General features: G+C 38.2%; 3 non-coding genes across 3 annotated transcripts; 2 read left to right on the forward strand and 1 right to left on the reverse strand.

The window, feature by feature from the left end:
* Positions 1 to 2,483: 2,483 nt before the first annotated feature.
* Positions 2,484 to 2,555, forward strand: Trnaq-cug (transfer RNA glutamine (anticodon CUG)). Its single transcript has one exon. It is a non-coding gene; the product is annotated as a tRNA-Gln (tRNA).
* A 906-nt stretch (positions 2,556 to 3,461) lies between these two features.
* On the forward strand, positions 3,462 to 3,533 carry Trnaq-uug (transfer RNA glutamine (anticodon UUG)). The gene has a single exon. It is a non-coding gene; the product is annotated as a tRNA-Gln (tRNA).
* Positions 3,534 to 4,630: 1,097 nt separating this feature from the next.
* Positions 4,631 to 4,702, reverse strand: Trnaa-ugc (transfer RNA alanine (anticodon UGC)). The gene has a single exon. It is a non-coding gene; the product is annotated as a tRNA-Ala (tRNA).
* Positions 4,703 to 21,343: the final 16,641 nt, after the last annotated feature.

The following is a 21,343-nucleotide window of genomic DNA, read 5'->3' on the forward strand; positions in this document are numbered from 1 at the left end:
AAGAAGAAGAAGCTATGATAATCTCTAACAAACAAAGCTAAAAACAAAATGAAATGGCTGGAAGGAGCCCATAGCAAACAGAGTGTCACGTGGCTATCCCAAACTTCAAACTTGTTCTCCCATGATTCCTTCAGACGTTGAACTCTGTGCGTCCAATGTCATGAAATGAGGTCAGCCTGCTGATTGACAGGTCACAGTAAACAAATCTGGAGTGGTATCGCAATGTCCTGCTGTAAGACAAGTGGGGGGGAAGGAAATTGAGGCCCAAGTCAACAATGCGCTGTTTGTTGGTTTTCATTAATGAAACACTTTGATAGAGCAACACTTGCGCGCTATGGTTCTACTACACCCCCCAACACACACACACACATACGCACACAAACACTCACACATGTATAAACTTAAACACATACACGTTATCAAGCTAAGGATTAAAAAATGTGTCCAAATACAAATGACCAGTGTCACAGACTCATCAACAAACACACAGTAAAATTCTTGAAAAGCATGTCTATACATGTATTAATTATATTGATACACATGTCTATATTATTGTTGATACGCATAACAATCATAATGATGTTTAAACGCATGAATACATCTACAGTAATATTGCTAATATGTATTATTGCTGTAGTTTTTATTATTGTTTTGCTACTGCTAAATTTAGATAATTATTTTCTACTTCTTGCCTTTACGTGGAACGAATTTGTATATATAAAAAAAAAAACCCAGACATAAATTCTTTATTCCTAGAATTTTTCGATTTGCAAAACGTGGAACGCACAGCCTTTCTAAAAATTTTACAGCAAAACACTTTGTCTGTCTGTCTGTCTGGTAAAATGTTTGCACACGCCATTCATCCAACACGCATTCTCTGAAATTTCAAAAACAATATTTTTTGTACCTGACAACTAAAAAATTAACCAATTAGTTAATTAACTATTGCTATTTGGTCATTAATTTGTTTTTGTTTGATAGCGAACAATGGAAAGAAATCGCACTTGACAGATGTGGTGGTATGAGTTGAATTAGTCCCCTTGAGAAGGCTTGAGCCCTGAGTGAACAAGTTATATATTTTTTAATGTCATATAATTACTATCTAATTGATCTAATTGTTCTGTAAAGGGTCAATATGTTATTAAAAAACATAAAACATTTCTGTAAACAAAATTATCCACCTTCTTTAGTTCAGTGCTCCATGTTGGTAACACATCACAGCAGTTCTCACGATAATATGTAAATTTACTCATAGACTGTTGTTTTAAATCATGTTCCACTTATACAATATTATATTCAATAGATTTTTTTCTCTTTAAAAAAAAGTATTTTTTTGTGTAAATGTAGTATGACAGATATTATTTAACTTAACAATACAATTGTAAAGAAAGAAAACAAAAGACAAAAATTGACAAAAAAATCTAAAACCGTTTACATAAATGTATTAAAAATATGGTAAATAGTCATCTTCCTTACTAAATAGCCTCCCGTGTTTGTTACTATTAATAGTGAGCAGTTGTAAAAATGGTGTATTTTTATGAAAAACTGCTTGGATAGTTAATTTTTTAAATTAAATTTTTCGCATTCAGAAAAGAAAAAAGTAGCAGTTGCATTAGAACTTTGCATGGTCTAAAATATCATGATGTAGGATTTACAACATCTTTTCTAGTTTACGAGATCTAACCGGGACGGACTGACGGACGGACAGATAAAGCTAAAAAGACATAATTTATTTTTAAGATATTATTTCTATTTAAAAAAATACTTAAAAAAAAAAAAAACTTGATGCACCGTACTTCCGCACACGCGAATAATGGACGCCTTCGATATGGAGGTCACGGAAGTCACGGTAGCCTATACTGGCCCTATACCCCTCACAAATTACAAAATAAGTAAAAACAAAAGCGTACAACAGTTAAATTTCCACATTGCGAAGCCTGACTTGACGTAAACTACCGGTACATAATGTACTATCATCAGTAGGCCTACTATTAGTTTTCTTGAGGTTTATAATGAGATGTTCATAACACCATCCAATGTACATCTCACAAACTTACAGCCAACTATAGGAAGTCTAAAGAGCTCTAATGGGTACCTGACATTAGTTGGTGAAAAGTAAAGGCGGTTGGTCGTTGTGCTGGCCACATGACATCCTCGTTAACCGTAGGCCACAGAATCAGTTGACCTTTACATCATCTGTCCTATAGACCATTTGGACTGTTTAGGTCCATAAAAGTAGTGCAGTAGCAGTTTAGATTTTATTTCTATTTACACTAAGGACCCTATGGTCAGCGTCAATCGAAGCGCAATGAGTTCCTCTCAAGATTTCAATCTAGCGATGTTGTGATTTGAATGGGAACTTTTGTTTGAAAAAAATATTTGATAGGAAAATTATAAATGGTTCTTTAAAAAAACAAACAAATAAAACAAAAACAACAACAACAAAGAAAAACAATCAAACTTAGCATTTATATACTTGCATCGGTTCCATGGTGTAATGGTTAGCACTCTGGACTCTGAATCCAGCGATCCGAGTTCAAATCTCGGTGGAACCTTATATTTTTTCAAATTGGTGTATTTTATTTTCAATAAACATTCATCGATACCCCCCCCCCTTTTTTTTTTCACATTTGTCATAGAATAATCCTAAATAAATACTAACGTAGTGTATTCCTATTTGCTCTAGGGTACTAAAATGTCAATTGAAGATCAATTGATTTTTTTCTCTAGATTTCAATCACGCTAAGCAGCGATTAGAACCCAGGTTTTAAGAGAAACTCAATGTAATGAAATAAATTAAAACAATCGGTGACGCCGGGGATCGAAGCGTAAGTGTTTCACATGCAAAAGTGACGCTCTACCACTGAGCTACATCCAAATTTTCTGTAAGACAAATAATAATTACTAGTCGACCCACGGGCCACGGCGTAGTATACGCCGCTATTTTGCAGGGCCGCTGCAACCTATGCGACCGCATTGGGCACCGCACTTTCTTAGGACTTCCATAATTCTAGGTGTAAATTATTAAATTAAACCATTTTATAAATTATAACAGATTTCCCGTGGCCTGCTGATTTACATGGATTTTTAAAAAGGAATTAATTAATTAATTAATAAGTTAATTAATAAAAGAAGAAATATTTGAAGGTGAGGCTTGAATTCTTGTTCAACAAACAACTGGAATCACTTTAAAGAAAAATAATCAAGGTGTTCCGCTAAATACCCAGAATGTGCGAAGTGTTCCGCTAAATCCTCAGAATGTGCGAAGTGTTCCGTTAAGGGATAAAAATTGGGGCGCACTGATGTAAACCATGTTCAAGATGTAATGTCTACAGTCGTCTTATTGTCCTAACCGTCTCGCTGTCTCCGATTGATTAGGTCAACATGACAGTTCAAAGTTAGCAACAGCATGATGTGTGTATTGTCTCACTATTCCTACTAAAACAAATTCAGCTTTTACCGGTTCCATGGTGTAATGGTTAGCACTCTGGACTTTGAATCCAGCGATCCGAGTTCAAATCTCGGTGGAACCTTAAATATTATTTTAAGGGATTTTTTTTTTTACTTGACAGCTTTTAAAGACAATGAAAAAAAAAAAGGAAATCTATCTAAATATATAATTCTCTTCTTCCCTCAAGAGTTTAGACGAGAAGTAAAGGAAAGATCCCTCTCTTATTTCTGCGGATAGTCCACGAGAAAACAAGAGTAGTATTCACACTACGGATGACTGGCTGCGCGCTTGACTGTCATTTAAATTTATCAAACCCTGCCCGCTCCCATCCCCCTTTGTCCTGAGGGAGGTTTGGACTAGGAATTAATCTTAGTAATCTACTACGTATATATGTGTATATATGGATTTAACCGTTGTGGGGCCCTATGCGAAACGAATTTCGAGGGGCCAGGTTTGGGTAGAGAAGCGAATAATAAGTGAAATTTAAGAGTTTGTATTAGAAAATAAATTGCATTTTATTCATTCTTTACTACGCACAGAATTACTTTACGAGCCGTGAGTGTAGCAAAGTCATACATTATATCATAAAATTCTGTTTCTTACATAGACATAGATCACGCTCAATAGCAAGAATTAACAAATGTTTCAATCTATCTACAAGAATTGTTCAACTTAAGTAATTCTTCATTAGTTTGATGCGCGAGAAGCTTCTTTCAGTAGATTCCAAAATTACGGGATAATGTCGCTTTTTTTATCGCGCGTAGGATTGGCATTTTCCTTATTGAATGACACCCCAAAATGACAATTTTTGTCTATATATTTCAGGAGATTCGTATGAGTTTTCTAAAGATTTTAATAATTTCCGGATATTTCCAGGACTTTTTCGTATATTTTGCAATTTCAGAAGATTTTTCAGGAGCTCCTGGTAAATTGACAGGAAGCCGCGGGAAATCTGTTATAAGTTATACTATGGTTTAATTTAATAATTTATACACCTAGAATTAGCGCGGGTCCCACTGCGGTCGCATAAGTGCGAAGCCCACTGAGGTCACCCTGCAAAATAGCGGCGTATGCTACGCCGTCGGTCGACTAGTTAAATTTAAAACAAAAAACAAACAAACTCTTCTCTTCTTTTAAAATACCTCTTTCAAACTTAGAAACAAAACAAAAAAAAATTAATGGAGATGCCGGGGATCGAACCCGGGGCCTTTCACATGCAAAGCGGACGCTCTACCACTGAGCTACATCCCCATCTGGATACCAAGTGAATTTGTTTAGATTTAGATTTTAAAATAAAAAACAAAACAAAACTGGTGACTGTTCTTATGTAATAAGATTTACCCATAATACTGGTGACTGTTCTTATGTAATAAGATTTACCCATAATACTGGTGACTGTTCTTATGTAATAAGATTTACCTATAATACTGGTGACTGTTCTTATGTAATATGATTTGATCATAATACTGGGAGTTTTGGGGGCGGGAGATCACTGCGCCGTTAGACCTTGCTGACCAGGCGCCTGTACGCCACTGATCAAAGGTGATAAAATAAAATTTAAACATAAATGTGATATGTTGAGATGTAGAGTAGGCCCACAATCAAAATATAGATTGGTTAGTCATTGTGCTGGCCATACGACACCATAATTACTCATTTGTTATTTTTTATTGTAATATGTTTTATAGAATAATTAAAGTTTCCATTGACTCTTCGATTAAATCACATGTTTTTAATTACTTTAAATTGAACAAAGAGAAAAACAAGGTTACAAAGACAGTTTGTGTGGAAACACAAACTCTAAATCGGCCCCCGAAGTGGTCCATCCAGACAGGTAAAAAGGCAGGTTTCAATATTTTCAGAAAGAATATCAGAATGAAATTCTATCAAAGGCAAATGACAGAGAAGAATGGAGAAAGAAGGTTGACTGATCTTGTGTGGTGCTCCAACGGTCCAGCAGACCAAGGGATAGGTGAATGTGAATGTGAAGTTAGATGTGATCCTGGCCTAACTGATGTCTTATAATGATTATCTAATTGATCTAATTGTTTTGTAAAGGTTTAATCTCTTATTCAAAACCTCAAGAAAAAATTAACACATTTTCGTAATAAAAAAAAATTCTTTACTTAAAGAGTTTCATAGATTACGGTATAGTTAGCAGTTCACGCAATAATATGGAAAACTACTTATTAATTGTTGTTGTAAATTATGTCCAACCTATATGCATACTAAATAGTGTTTTTTTTTTCTCTTTAAAAAAAAAGTTAACATTTTTTTATGTAAATGTAGTAGTTAGTAGGATAGTACTTATTTTACTTAGCAATACCAATGTAGAACAAAACAAGAATTTTTTAACACAAATGTAAAACCATTTGCAAAAAAGTGTTAAAAATATGGTAAATAGTTGTCTATTTGTGTATATTTATGAAAACATAACAACTGCTTGCATAAGTGATTTTAAAAATTAGATTTTTCGCTTTCAGAAAAGAAAAAAGTAACCGTTGGAACAGAACATTGAATGGTCTAAAATATGATGTCGGATTTTCACTATCTTTTTTAGTTTACGAGGTCTAAACGGGACGGACGGACGGACCGACATTCCACACAAAAGTAAAAGCATCTTTTCCCCTTTCGGGGGCCGCTAAAAATCAAAGATCAAAGAAAATGGGGCAGAACAAGAAAATGTTTAAAAAATATTATTTGTAAGAAGACAACTACTCCTTTATACATCATAGAGATGATTTTTTTTGTCTCTTAATAACTAATGAATGTCTTATTAATAAACAATGGAACATTTCTACCCCGACAAATCCCCCCCTCCTTTTGATAAAAAAATCTGGTTAAGCGAATGTTTAGATCCACTACACTTTATACTATTCCAGTTTTAGGCTTTTAGATTTAGACTTAGGAGAGGATACGCAAAATTTTCATGAACCTTATTTCACTAAAGTCTTGAATCAATAGCACACTACATTTGGTAATTCCAGAACGAAATAATCCTTTCAAAACCGATGTTGGTTCTAGATCTAGACCTATTTCTCTAGCCAAATTAAAATGTAATTCTTTTCTTTTTACTTTAAAAAATTATAACGGTCAAGTTTGAATTTCCCCGTGGGAGCTCGTAATTCTTTCACAGCGATGTACATTAACTGTTACATCTCTAGGAAAATCGTTAGAGCTGTTTTCGAGAATAGCTTCCATCCACATTCTACGAAGGTACGAGTTAAATAGTTAAATAGAGCTATTGCAAAAAGATGCTCAGACAGATATTATAATTTTTTTTTCTATTTAGCACTTTGGGTGTGCAGAATATCCAATGAATTGATGTACAATTGGTATACCGCCAAAAGCGTATGATCATGTGATAATACTTGTGCAGTTCAATTTAGCTTCATTGACAGTGTTAAGTTTATGGTGAAAGAGTAGATGTTTAATTTGTTGAGATTAGACTTCTGGGCTATATACATATATACATTTAGTGAAAAAATCTGAGTCTTTGACTACAGCCATACTGTGGCGTCTTCGATGCTCGTTTCAGGGTAAGACACCAAATCTTAAGAAGCGAAAACTTCTGTAACTACGGCGACATTCTCTACGTCCCACCCCTCACACCACTTCTGTACTGGTCAAACCAACGGTGGCCTTGTTCAACTAGCCCTTTCTTTTCATCTATCGACACTATAGCCTTAATGGGAGGGCGCCGCCACGTAATCAATAAAGACGAAAAAAAAAATCCACTGTCCACTTGTCTTTTTAAGTCTTTGGGGGATGTAGGTGACCAGTTAGATGTCCAGCTTGTGATAATCGCTCCACGGCGCCCACCTCGAGCAGTTCATCTTTTTTTACGCCCTCGGAGTTGTTCCCCGTCTTTTGAACTGACATCACAGGTTTCAGAGAAGATGATCTTTTCCATTGACTGATGGTGATAAATGACCGTTGAGAAATATGTTCGAAACTCATTGAAGGCCTGATACTGACCACTGGTCAATGGACAGACCATCTTCTCACCTTTTTTTTCCATGCACAGTGGGGCTGAGTGGATTAGATAATGACCATGGCTCGAAGTGTTCTCTTGGGAGAGCAGCGGCGGCGCCGAAATAGTTTCTTTGATTCAGCGTCCTTCCTTAGTAAATGTAGTTTTTTTTTTCTTACCAAGAAATGATTACGTAAACTTACTCCATCTCCCCCCTCTCTCCCTTCTCTCTCCACCGTTGTCTGTCTGTCTGTCTGTCTGTCTGTCTGTCTCATCATTGTTACGAATCCTTAAGAATAATTCTATACTCGAATATTGCTATACTGTGTTTATCTTCATACTATTTACCCAATTTTTTGTGGGCCTATAAACTATGTTCGTAATCTTTGTTCCCCAATATGCTTTTGTACCATAGACTAAATATAGTATAAAGTCTATGCTTTTTACCTAGAATATATAAAATAATATTTAAAAAAAAACTGAACGCTTTCAAAAGGCTAAAAATAGTCGCGTCTAAGAACACCAGTGTAATATATTTCATTTTCTAAGCATTTGTGTGACAAACATCAACGGATACTGTATGTGCTAGTGAGACGGCCTTGAGTGACATGAGTAGCCCCTACCATAAAGAAGTATATACCATACAAGAGTCTTAAACAGTTTATTTTAGCAAGAAAAACAAGTTTAATTAAATTAAAAAAAAAAAAACTAAAAAAATGGCAAAGCTTATACGAAGTGTGATTGTATCAATTAATTTGGATCAGTCATGTAATTGAATTTGAAATAGATCTAGACTCTAGACCAACAACAATAAATGTGTGCGATTAATAATATTTTTACTAATTTACTACTATTTTACTACTATTTTACTACTATTTACTTTTTTTTTTAAGCGCCAATACTTTGCTTTATAGCGAACTCAGAATGCTAAGATCACTTGTTTGGATCAGGTGGGACAATGGGGCGGGGGGGGGGGGATAGTTGGGTCCATTTACCGTAAAAAAAATAGCAGGTACTACCTGAAATCAAACTCACGGCCCCTCAAGTTGACTTATTAACCATTCTGCTAATAACATGCTTATGACTATCGAAGATTGCATAGTTAACTATTGTTTGTTGCCGGTACGTGACGTTTTGGCGCCGCCGTTTTGGCCCCACCGTCGCCAAAACGGCGGCGCCAAAACGTCCTGCTTCGGTTTGTTGCAATCTTACTAAAGCGGCGACCTATATAGAGGACTAATTTAGCTTTTACCACCACTTCAGTCTAGCACAATTTCTTTTTCGAGATACCAAAACAAAAATATTAATTACCAATAGTTAATTAACTAATTGATTACATTTTCTTTTTGATTCTTGTGTTGTCAGGTAAAAGAAATAATTGTTCAAAATTTCAGCTTGATACGAGAATGGGTGTCGGAGAAATAACGTGTACAAACTTTTTACCAAACAGACAGAGTGAGTTAGGTTTAAACATGGTGTATTTTTATGTAAAAAAAAGTTACAGTTACATCTGTTTCGAATATGGTAAAGGCCATGGTGGAATTAGATTTTTCAAAAGAGCACAGTGAAACACCAATTTCTGATTTTTCTTGAGACAGCGCTAAAAATACTTCTATTTATTTAAATTTCTTTCAGTTTTCATTGTATTCGCTACATTGAACAACATTTCTGGCTGTTTCTTTTTCTTATTTTATTTCATTTCTATTTTCGTAAATGTTTTCGCTTGGGGTGGAGCTGCAGTCAACTGTACAGATACACAATGACTGCAGGTCTCTAGAGGCTCTTGTACTGGGCCTGAAACACGCTTAATGCCATCTCTCTCTCTCTCACTTTCTCCCTCTCTCTCTCTCTCTCTCTCTCAAGTGTGGACAGTGAAGTGGCCAGTCATTTGCCACCTCCAATCACGGATCGGATCGACTTTCATTTGGGGCTAATGTCTCTTGGTATCGATGCCATCAATCACGAAGACAGGAAATCGATTAAACGATTTAAAATTCCTTTCTCCTTTATCCCCCCCCCCACCACCACCTCTCCAGGAAACATCTCCCACAACTCTCAGTCTCTCTTTTACTCTCACACACACTCTCTCTCTCAATCTTTTTCTTTCTCTCTTTTTATATCTCTATCTCTCTCTTCCCTCTCTCACTTTCACCCCACCTCTCACTTTCTCTGTGTCACAGAACTATGACGTTGGGAGGGAGATCATTGACCAGTTGAATAGCCAACTCAATAATGAATGCAAATGAATGTCCAGTTGCATGGTTAAGATCTTCTGGAACTTATATGAATGTCCAGTTGGATGGTCAAAATCCTGAGAAACGTATGTGAATGTCCACTGTTATGATTATCATTTGGAGGAGTTAATATGAAGATCTAAATGTATGGACAACGTCTTGAACCAAATGATATGAATGTCCAGTTGGATGGTCAACATCTTCTGGAACTTATATGAAAGTCCAGTTGTATGGTCAACATCTTGAAAAAAAAAATTACACGAATGTCCAGTTGGATGGTTATTATCTTATATTGCCTCTGTAATGAAGGTAATCACAATCAATGGATGGAACCTGGCATTTGTTTATACCGCTCTACCTCTTTGGTCTTTTGTAACACTTGTCTCTTTGTATCTTGTCTCTTTGTATCTTGTCTCTTTGTATCTTGTCTCTTTGTATCTTGTCTCTTTGTATCTTGTCTCTTTGTATCTTGTCTCTTTGTATCTCTGTTTCTTAAAGTCCTTTGCATCTCTGTCGCTTTGTATGTGTCTATCTGTGTCGCTTGTATCTCACGCACGTCTCTTTGTATTTATTTTCCCATATACTTTCATTTTTTGTCTTTGTTTGTTTGTTTGTTTGTTTGTTTCTATATATCTTTTTGTTTCTCTCTTTGTCTCTCTTTCGTCTTTCTCTCTCTCTCCCCTTGTCTTTCTTTCTCTTTGTCTCTTTCCTTCTCTGTCTCTCTGTGTCCCTCTCCCTGTCTTTCTCTCTCTGTCTGTCTCTGTCTTTCTCTGTCTCTCTCTCCATCTTTCTCATTCCTTCTGTCTTTCTCTCTCTGTGTCTCTCTCCCTCTCCATGTCTCTCTCTCTCTTTCTGTCTCTCTTTTTCTATTTCCCTCGTATATGACAATGTCAATGAATCAAGTTAAGTTAGAGAGGTGGGTCTGGGAGGTGGGGGGAGGGGCGGCTATTAATTTACTTTTAAATCCAAAGTTCCCTTGTACGTCCAGAACAATGTTTTCGAAGTCACACCCTCGCTCTGTTGTATCTTCTGGCCTCTCAATCTCTGTCAACGACTTTTCGTAGACTTTTTATTTCACAGAAGAATAGACTTAGGGACCAGCGCCCAACGTACGCCCCTGGTGATAGAGAGTTTCAGTCAATGAACTTGTATTAGCATTGTTCAAACGCCCTTGCATGTGTTGAATCCTGACACCCTGATCTAGCGCCACCCGAAGAATATGTTGATGTATGCGCGCGCAAGAGAAACTCTTCGCTTAATGACACGACAACTTCCGTTTCTCGCTGCCATGCGGCCCGCTAATTATTTTTCCAATATCCAAAATCGGACAAGAACCACCCAGCGAGGCGATACAGCCCGATATATTGCCGTACGGAAAACTGCAGGAGAAAAAAACTTCCGGCATCATCCGATAGAGGGCGCTGTAGATTTAAAGTCACGTGGTACATTAATCATTAGATAATGATTTTACCATTATAATTTTGATATCTTTTTTTTGAAACTTCATATCCAGAAAATGAAAACTAAAAATACCCAACTTAAATTAAACAAGTAAAGTATTAAAGAAAACAAAGCTTATCTAAAGGAAATCATATCATGTATATAACTATATCTCTCAATGTGTAGAAGTTATTTTCCTTATTCAATATCAAACAAAATAATTAATTACCAATTGGCTAATCAGCTTCAACTTGATCAGGAAATGGGTGTGGGAGAAATAACCTGTTCAACTATATAGAGGGACCAAACCCTACATATTTAGTTTTATATGTGAATACTGAAGGATTAATTTCCCTTGTTGGTGTCAAAGAAAATAATTATTTACCAGTAATTAATTGATGACTATGTTAATTTTTTTTCTTGTCTATGCCAATGAATAATTGTGCAAAGTTTCAACTTGATCCTAGAATGGGAAATGGGAGAAATAATGTGTACCAGACAGACAGACCGACAGTTGATATACGCACTTAGCTTTGTATAAAAACAAAAAGGACAAAATGTGTTTAGGGAATAACTCATCTTATTTTGGGATCACATGTTGTACTGTTGCGGAACTTTTAGTGAATTTAAAAAAATAATACACTATGAAATGAGCGGCTTTGGTCTCACCTTGTTTATCAGAAGTGGTTTAACTCCTGGGAGGAATCCGACACGGCCCGTGATGTCTGGCAGCGTATGCGTCAATCAGATCGCGACGATCCATGGTGGCGGTTGAGGAAGTCAGACCAAGCAATTATTACGCAGTGTAGGTCGGAACACTGTCCTGTTGGGGCATATTTTGCTCGGTTCCGAGCGAATTATGACTCTCGATGCCGTCACTGTGGAGAGAGCGTCGAAACAGTGTCACATATTTTGTATGATAGTCCCCAGATCCTAGAGCTAAAGGGGGACATGACTGGGCATTACGCTGGACGGTCCAGTTTCTTGCACAACGCGATGACTAGACCTCCCTGCTCACCTTGAGGTTGGGGGGAAATGTAAATGAAGAGAGAAGAAGAATAGAGGAACAACGCTTGAACAAAGTCTTTATGAAATAAATCTACAATAGGCTTGACTAGGGCTTGGTGGGATACATAGCAATCAACCATATTAATAAGTCTTGCCTTCGAGTCCGAAGATTAATAAAGAATGCAGTATTTCCTGTGGCAACGCAGCCCCAGCTGTGACCTACCTCAACCATAAACTAGGCATAAACAGACCGCAATGACTTGCAGCATTTAAATCGCGTGCTCTGGGTTTTGAGAGGCGATGAAAAAACCGCAGACGAATGTCGGCTCTTAAAGCGAGATGATATAGCACAAAGACATATAAGAATAATTGAAATCAATCATTGCACTAATCACACCTTCCCGACCTTCGACCCTGCTAGGTTGACCTTCATCTTTACCTTTGCCATCATCACCTGACATGTACGGCCTCAGAGCCCGCATCGTCATCAAATCTTTCTGCCCAACTGTCTCCAAACACGAGTGAATGGCGAATATCGAAGAGCACTGAAGTTTGTCATTAAGCTGTTGCTCGGTCGGTCATGGACCATATCCCAGCGGAGTTCCCCACCAGACCTCGCCCATGAAAAAAACAAAAAACCCTCACCTACCAGATCATCTCATTATAGTAAAAGTTTGAAAACAACAGACAAACTAAAAGCAAAAAACACCCCCACACCCCCACACACACTTCAAACCAATTGGTCTATACCTCGAGCACTCAAGTTCGGAAAGGGCCTGGCCATTAAGAATCAACATTTAGGAGAAAGTCTCATTGAATTCTGTTCACGTTGTGTCATCTGTTCACGTTGTGTCATCTGTTCACGTTGTGTCATCTGTTCACGTTGTGTCATCTGTTCACGTTGTGTCATCTGTTCACGTTGTGTCATCTGTTCACGTTGTGTCATCTGTTCACGTTGTGTCATCTGTTCACGTTGTGTCATCTGTTCACGTTGTGTCATCTGTTCACGTTGTGTCATCTGTTCACGTTGTGTCATCTGTTCACGTGCTAGATTTATTGCGCCCTCTTCTCTTGGTATGCTTACAGAGTGGACATCAATCATCTCTTTGTTGTATATCTAAACCTGTTCGCAATTTGTAGATAAACCTTTTTTTTTTTAATTTTTAATCAGCTGTTTCTTTCAATACTAAAAATTAAATTGTGGTTCAAAGCACAGGATTATGGGGGGGGGGGGGGGGAATAAGTGGAAAAAAAGGGGGGGGGGCGATTGTTGTATATTTAAATTTGCCCTTGGTTTAATGCGGAAGTGAGTGTAAGCTGGAAAAAAACACAACAGTGGTAAGGGGCAGTGGAAGGTAGTACATTCAGGGCCGGATTTAAGGGCAGGCAGTCCGTCCAGGGCCTACACGAGAAAGGGGCCGCCACAATCGAAAAAAAAAATATATTTCCACGCGTCAACAACTTTATTATTTTTGTAACATCTTGTTTTTCGCATTTTTACCATCAATTCTTTAAAACTTCCAGTTGGCAACACTGTCGTGGTAAAAATTGTTTGCTTGTAGTGTGCCCGTAAATATAGATCTACTTCGGATTGAATATATTGCGTAAACCCTAAAAAAAAATCAATTTTTGTTAATAAATATGTATTCTAATACTCTTTTTTTAGAATAAAGGAAAATTTAATTTAAAAGTAGACCTACTATCTTTCTTTTACAATTTAACAAAAAAATGTCTTATACTAGTATTTCTATTAATGGAAAAGACGCCATTCGTTTTGTGTGAAATGTCCGTCCGTCCGTCTGTCCGTCCAGTTTAGATCTCGTAAACTAGAAAAAATAATGAAAATTCGACATCATAATATTTTAGACTACTCAAGGTTCTGATGCAAAGGCTAAATTTTTCTTTTCTGAAAGCGAAAAATCTAATTTTTTAAATCACTTATGCAAGCAGTTATTTTTTTCATAAAAATACACCACTTTTACAACTCTTATTAATAGTAACAAACACGGGAGACTCTTTAGTAGGGGACATTGCTAATTACCATGTTTTGAACACATTTATGCAAATAGCTTTAGAATGTTTGTCAAGTTAAGTAAGTTCTGTCATACTAACCACTACATTTACACCAAAAAAATGTTTACTTTTTTTTTTTTTTAAGAAAAAATCATTTAGTATGCATATAGGTTAAAACATTTAATAAGTAGTTTTTCATATTATCACGTGAACTGCAGCACTGTACCATACCCATAGTACTCTTAACTAAAGGAAATTTTTTTTTATTTTCTTTACGGAAATGTTTTATCTTGTCGATTTGAATAAGAGATTGACCCTTTACAAAACAATTCGATCAATAAGATACTCATTATAAAACATCAGTTAGGCCAGGTTCACATCTAACTTCACTTTCACTTTCACCTATCCTTTGGTCTGCTGGACCGCTGGGGCACTACACAAGATCTGTCAAACTACTTTCTTCATTCTTCTCTGCCATTAGTCTTTGATAGAATTTCATTCTGATGTTCTTTCTGAAAATATTGAAACCTGCCTTTTACTTGCCTGTGTGGACCACTTCGGGGGTAGATTTGGAGTTTGTGTTTCCACGCAAACAGTCTTTGTAACCTTGTAATTAGCTTTCGAAAAAGTGTAGGGGCCTTTACATAGTTAAATTTATGAGATGATTGTAAAAAAATAAGTAGTGCGATTTTGTTGTTGTGCTGGCCACATGATACCCTGGTTAGCTCTCATTCCAAATTAATGTTTCATGCCCCATCGCAGTAAGTGGAAACACATTTTTGTTTCTGCTTCTGAAATATTTTTATTTTGTTGGAAACTGAAAAATACAAAAAGTACAAAGTAAAATATTAACATTTAACGATCTGTAGTGGGAGACCTCTGTTGCTGGTGATCTGTCCTGCAAGGAGTGCAGGGGCACCTAGACCTGTGCACTGACGTTTAATCTTAGTACTTAACCCACGTGACTAGCATTTTAACACATTGGGGTGAGAAGTTGGACAAACCACGTGACGTGGGTGAAAGTTCACGCGGTGTATATATGGGAACATGTGACTTGAAACACACATACACACACACACACACATACACACATGTCCAGCACAGGTATTCGCAGCAATCAATCAACAGGTAAAAAGGCTAACGATAAAACTTATCTCCAGGCTAAAATGGCCCCCAATAGTGGCGTCCAGGACACACCTTTTTTTTTCAATGTTTTAAGTTACCGAGTTTTTGACCAAACAAAAGTGGAATTTTTTTTTTGTATCTATCTAAATGTGATCCAGTTTTCAGTGAACAGATTATGTCAGAATCTATGATCTGGGCATCATCTGGGTTAGTCATTTCCCAATACTTCAAACCATGAGGCGCCCATTATAACCGAATTAATGAACTCGTATATTAAACATCAAAAAAGCGGCTTCATAACATAAAATTAGAAGGTTTACTGTGTTTAAATCTAGTACAGGGGTTCTCAACCTGTGGGTCACGACCCCTTGAGGGGTCGATTGACGATTTGTCAGGGGTCGCTAAGACCATCGAAAATATGGATTATATTTTGTGTATTCTTCTATTGCTGTGAATGTATGGGGGGGGGGGGGGGGTCGCGACAGAGTGAGGAATAGTAAAAAGGGGTCGCGAGCATAAAAGGTTGAGAACCGCTGAGCTGGTGTATCACGAAACCACTACGCAGAAATCTGGTTAAAATATTAACACTGAAGAACAAAAATAAATTTTAGGTTAAAACAAACAAGTTTTCTCAAAAGGGAAGAGCTCTACTCCTACAACCATATATATAAAAAACGTAGAAGCTATTTCCTTTATTCGATATCAAACAAAATAATTAAATACCAATAACTAATTGACTGAATGACTATTTTTGTTGATTGATTCATGTTTTGTTAGGTTCACTAAATAATTGTTTATCAACTTGATCGGAGAATGCGTGAGGGAGAAATATCTTGTAAAACTATCTAAGGGGACTCAACTCTACACATTAAGCCATATCTGTAAATGATCAATGTTTTATTTCTCTTGTTGGTCTGAAACAGAATAATTCTTTCACAGAATTGACTGCTGGATTATTTTTTTATAATTGATTCCTGTCGTGGCTACGCCAATGAGTAATTGTGCAAAGTTTTAATTTGATCCGAGAATTGGTGTGTGAGAAATAACATGTACACACTTTTTACTAGACAGACAGATAGAGTGAGTTGATATAAGCTTTGTAAATAAAAAAAAATATATTTCAAGAAAGAGTTGCTTTTCTTAAATTCATTTTAGTTTTTTTTTCATGAGGATTTGATCCTTGGACATTTACGGTACATCTCCAGGCCCTAGAAATGAATTCATTATGCATTAGGAAATACAAGGAAATACACAAATGAATGGAATGACAAACATTTTGAGCCTTAATGAGGACTAGGTTAATTTATTCATAGCCAAAAAGATTAAAAGCCAGTTCAAGCTAGAATATCGAATTGCTATTTCAAGAGCAATCCTACAGGCACAGTATCAGGAGAGAGAAAACTGGAAGACAGTTGTGAGAATGTGCCTTATTTGTTTTGCGAATTCGGATGTTCCTTTAAAAAATAGATGATTACATGCTATCCCAGATCTACTGCAGGGTTTGAACTTGAGACCACCATGACGAGCTCCCAGGAGCTCTCAGGTTGATATTGATAATAAGCAATGGACGGGCTTATCCTTCGCGAGCTCTTTGAGTGGAGATGTCAAATGGCATCAGTTGCATAGGACCCAACTCTTGTGCGTAGATAGATACAGTTTCTTTTAAATATGTGTGTGTGTGTGTTTGTGTGATACGCTAACTGACTTCTTTAAATAGACAGTGCTTTCGTTTAACTGAATCAATCAACTTTAATAATAATTTAAAAAATTAAAAACTTTTTTTATCACGAAGTTTTAATCTCATCCTGTAGTTCCGTCTGGTGCTTAGACTAACAACCAGCTTCCTCCAGACGTCTGGTGCATAGACCACCAACTAGCTTCCTCCAGGCGTCTGGTGCATAGACCACCAACTAGCTTTCTCCAGGCGTCTGGTGCATAGACCACCAACCAGCTTCCTCCAGGCGTCTGGTGCATAGACCACCAACCAGCTTCCTACAGGCGTCTGGTGCATAGACCACCAACCAGCTTTCTCCAGGCGTCTGGTGCATAGACCACCAACCAGCTTCCTCCAGGCGTCTGGTGCATAGACCACCAACCAGCTTCCTCCAGGCGTCTGGTGCATAGACCAACAACCAGCTTTCTCCAGGCGTCTGGTGCATAGACCACCAACTAGCTTCCTCCAGGCGTCTGGTGCATAGACCACCAACTAGCTTCCTCCAGGCGTCTGGTGCATAGACCACCAACTAGCTTCCTCCAGGCGTCTGGTGCATAGACCACCAGCCAGCTTCCTCGAGGCGTCTGGTGCATAGACCACCAACTAGCTTCCTCCAGGCGTCTGGTGCATAGACCACCAACTAGCTTCCTCCAGGCGTCTGGTGAATAGACCACCAACCAGCTTCCTCCATGCGTCTGGTGCATAGACCAACAACCAGCTTTCTCCAGGCGTCTGGTGCATAGACCACCAACTAGCTTCCTCCAGGCGTCTGGTGCATAGACCACCAACTAGCTTCCTCCAGGCGTCTGGTGCATAGACCACCAACTAGCTTCCTCCAGGCGTCTGGTGCATAGACCACCAGCCAGCTTCCTCGAGGCGTCTGGTGCATAGACCACCAACTAGCTTCCTCCAGGCGTCTGGTGCATAGACCACCAACTAGCTTCCTCCAGGCGTCTGGTGCATAGACCAACAACCAGCTTCCTCCAGGCGTCTGGTGCATAGACCACCAACTAGCTTCCTCCAGGCGTCTGGTGCATAGACCACCAACTAGTTTCCTCCAGGCGTCTGGTGCATAGAAAAACAACCAGCTTCCTCCAGGCGTCTGGTGCATAGACCACCAACTAGCTTCCTCCAGGCGTCTGGTGCATAGACCACCAACTAGCTTCCTCCAGGCGTCTGGTGCATAGACCAACAACTAGCTTCCTCCAGGCGTCTGGTGCATAGACCAACAACTAGCTTCCTCCAGGCGTCTGGTGCATAGACCACCAACTAGCTTCCTCCAGGCGTCTGGTGCATAGACCACCAACTAGCTTCCTCCAGGCGTCTGGTGCATAGACCAACAACTAGCTTTCTCCAGGCGTCTGGTGCATAGACCAACAACTAGCTTCCTCCAGGCGTCTGGTGCATAGACCACCAACTAGCTTCCTCCAGGCGTCTGGTGCATAGACCAACAACCAGCTTCCTCCAGGCGTCTGGTGCATAGACCACCAACTAGCTTCCTCCAGGCGTCTGGTGCATAGACCAACAACTAGCTTCCTCCAGGCGTCTGGTGCATAGACCAACAACCAGCTTCCTCCAGGCGTCTGGTGCATAGACCAACAACCAGTTTCTTTCAGAAGGTTCTAAGCGAGTCTTTCCAACCGAGCCAAAGTCTTGCCTATCTTCTTGCCCTCTGCTTCCAAATATTGTCGTTTTAAATTTCTGTGCAGTTCCATCTTCCTCTTGTGGGTTCCAGATGAGGGCTTGTGATGTTGGATGTAGGCTTGCAAATGTGCTCTTTCCATCACCAGCGTATCCTTAGGATATCTACTTCAATAAGCTGCTGCTTTGTTCTTAGCCACAGTTCCTCACTCGAGAGGCTAGCGGATCATAACGTGCCTCCAGAGGCAGCTATTAAATGAATACCTTTTTCTTTATGGTGATGACGATGGTCATCCAGGTCTCTTCTCCATAAGTAGTATTTGGTTTTGAAGAGCCTTATCTTCGTGGTGCTTATAGTGAGTAACAAGCACCATCCCGAAGGTTACTTTTGTGTATTTTACATACCACTTCAAGAAATGAAACAAATATATTAACCTAGCCGGACCTTAGTTTGGGTATCACTGATCTACTGGATTGAATTTAGATCTTTGTCAAACATGAAGAATGTTCCCTTCACCTTTATTTTTATTTTGCCACGAAAATAAAAGTAGAGTGTGAAAACGGGTTTACCCGATTTGTTAAAAAAAAGTTGTTTAATAAAGATACAATTAGGTTCTTTTTTGTCTATTTTTAGGGCCCTTTGGTTGTGGGAGGGAGCAATGATCTAAGTTCTATTAAAATTGGTCTTACGGTTTTTATTTTATTTAATTGTATACATACTTACATACTCCTCACATTGTGCTTTATATTATAAGATTTGCACACACACACACACACACACACACATATATATACGTAACCACTGTACATTTATATAACGATCACACGTTCTTGTTTATTAGTGACTAATTTCATTGATAAGTAATGGCATGATAGTTAGCACCTTGTAATAGGCGATTTGCATCTTGAGTTCGATGCCTTGTTTCTTGTTACAGATGACTAGAGAAACGTGTCCGTGTTCTGGAGAGCACTGCACAGCACAGTTGATCTCAGAAGTAGAATTATGGGAACGCTCCAACACGAGAACGAAAAACAGGAAGAAGAAATCTTGTAACTTTGAAACAGATGGCTTGTATCTTGTAACTGATGACTTTGGAACAGATGGCTTGTATCTTGTAACTGATGACTTTGGAACGGATGGCTTGTATCTTGTAACTGATGACTTTGAAACAGATGGCTTGTATCTTGTAACTGATGACTTTGAAACAGATGGCTTGTATCTTGTAACTGATGACTTTGAAACAGATGGCTTGTATCTTGTAACTGATGACTTTGGAACAGATGGCTTGTATCTTGTAACAGATGACTTTGGAACAGATGGCTTGTATCTTGTAACTGATGACTTTGAAACAGATGGCTTGTATCTTGTAACTGATGACTTTGGAACGGATAGCTTGTATCTTGTAACTGATGACTTTGAAACAGATGGCTTGTATCTTGTAACTGATGACTTTGGAACAGATGGCTTGTATCTTGTAACTGATGACTTTAGAACAGATGGCTTGTATCTTGTAACTGATGACTTTGGAACAGATGGCTTGTATCTTGTAACTGATGACTTTAGAACAGATGGCTTGTATCTTGTAACTGATGGCTTTAGAACAGATGGCTTGTATCTTGTAACTGATGACTTTAGAACAGATGGCTTGTATCTTGTAACTGATGACTTTAGAACAGTTGGCTTGTATCTTGTAACTGATGACTTTGGAACGGATAGCTTGTAACTGATGACTTTGGAACGGATAGCTTGTATCTTGTAACAGACGACTTGAGAACAGATGGCTTGTATCTTGCAACTGATGACTTTAGAACAGATGGCTTGTATCTTGTAACTGATGACTTTGAAACGGATGGCTTGTATCTTGTAACTGATGATTTAGAACAGATGGCTTGTATCTTGCAACTGATGACTTTAGAACAGATGGCTTGTATCTTGTAACAGATGACTTTGAAACGGATAGCTTGTATCTTGTAACTGATGATTTAGAACAGATGGCTTGTATCTTGTAACTGATGACTTTAGAACAGATGGCTTGTATCTTGTAACTGATGATTTAGAACAGATGGCTTGTATCTTGTAACTGATGACTTTAGAACAGATGGCTTGTATCTTGTAACTGATGACTTTAGAACAGATGGCTTGTATCTTGTAACTGATGACTTTAGAACAGATGGCTTGCATCTTGTAACTGATGACTTTAGAACAGATGGCTAGTATCTTGTAACAGATGATTTAGAACAGATGGCTTGTATCTTGCAACCTGAGATGAACTCCTATTGAAATATCAGAGCAGGAAGAACTAGTCCTCCCGTAGTGCTCTGGCAAGAAACTTAGCCGTCCGGCATAGTGCCTCGTAGCTACCATACAAGTCGAGTGACTGCTCAGACAGGTCCCCCCTTAGCTCGTGAGCTGGGGACACTCGTACAAGACGTGCGACACTGTTTCGACGCTTTCTCCACATTGACAGCATCGGGAGTCAAAGTTCGTGCGGAACCGGGCATGTTTCTTGTAACAGATGACTTTAGAACAAATTGCTTGTATCTTCTAAAAGATGACTTTAGAACAGATTGCTTGTATCTTCCAAGAGATGATATTGGAATGGATTACTTGTATCTTGACTAGTAAACGATATTCTCATAATAGTTAAGAGTTAAGAGGAATTTGGTTTCAATTATTTTACTCGCAGCATTTAAGATTTTGTATCATTAACTGTAATAGGCATGTTGAGATAAATGTGTTATGC

The sequence above is a fragment of the Biomphalaria glabrata genome, chromosome 11, assembly GCF_947242115.1.
Source record: "Biomphalaria glabrata chromosome 11, xgBioGlab47.1, whole genome shotgun sequence".
NCBI lineage: Eukaryota > Metazoa > Mollusca > Gastropoda > Planorbidae > Biomphalaria > Biomphalaria glabrata.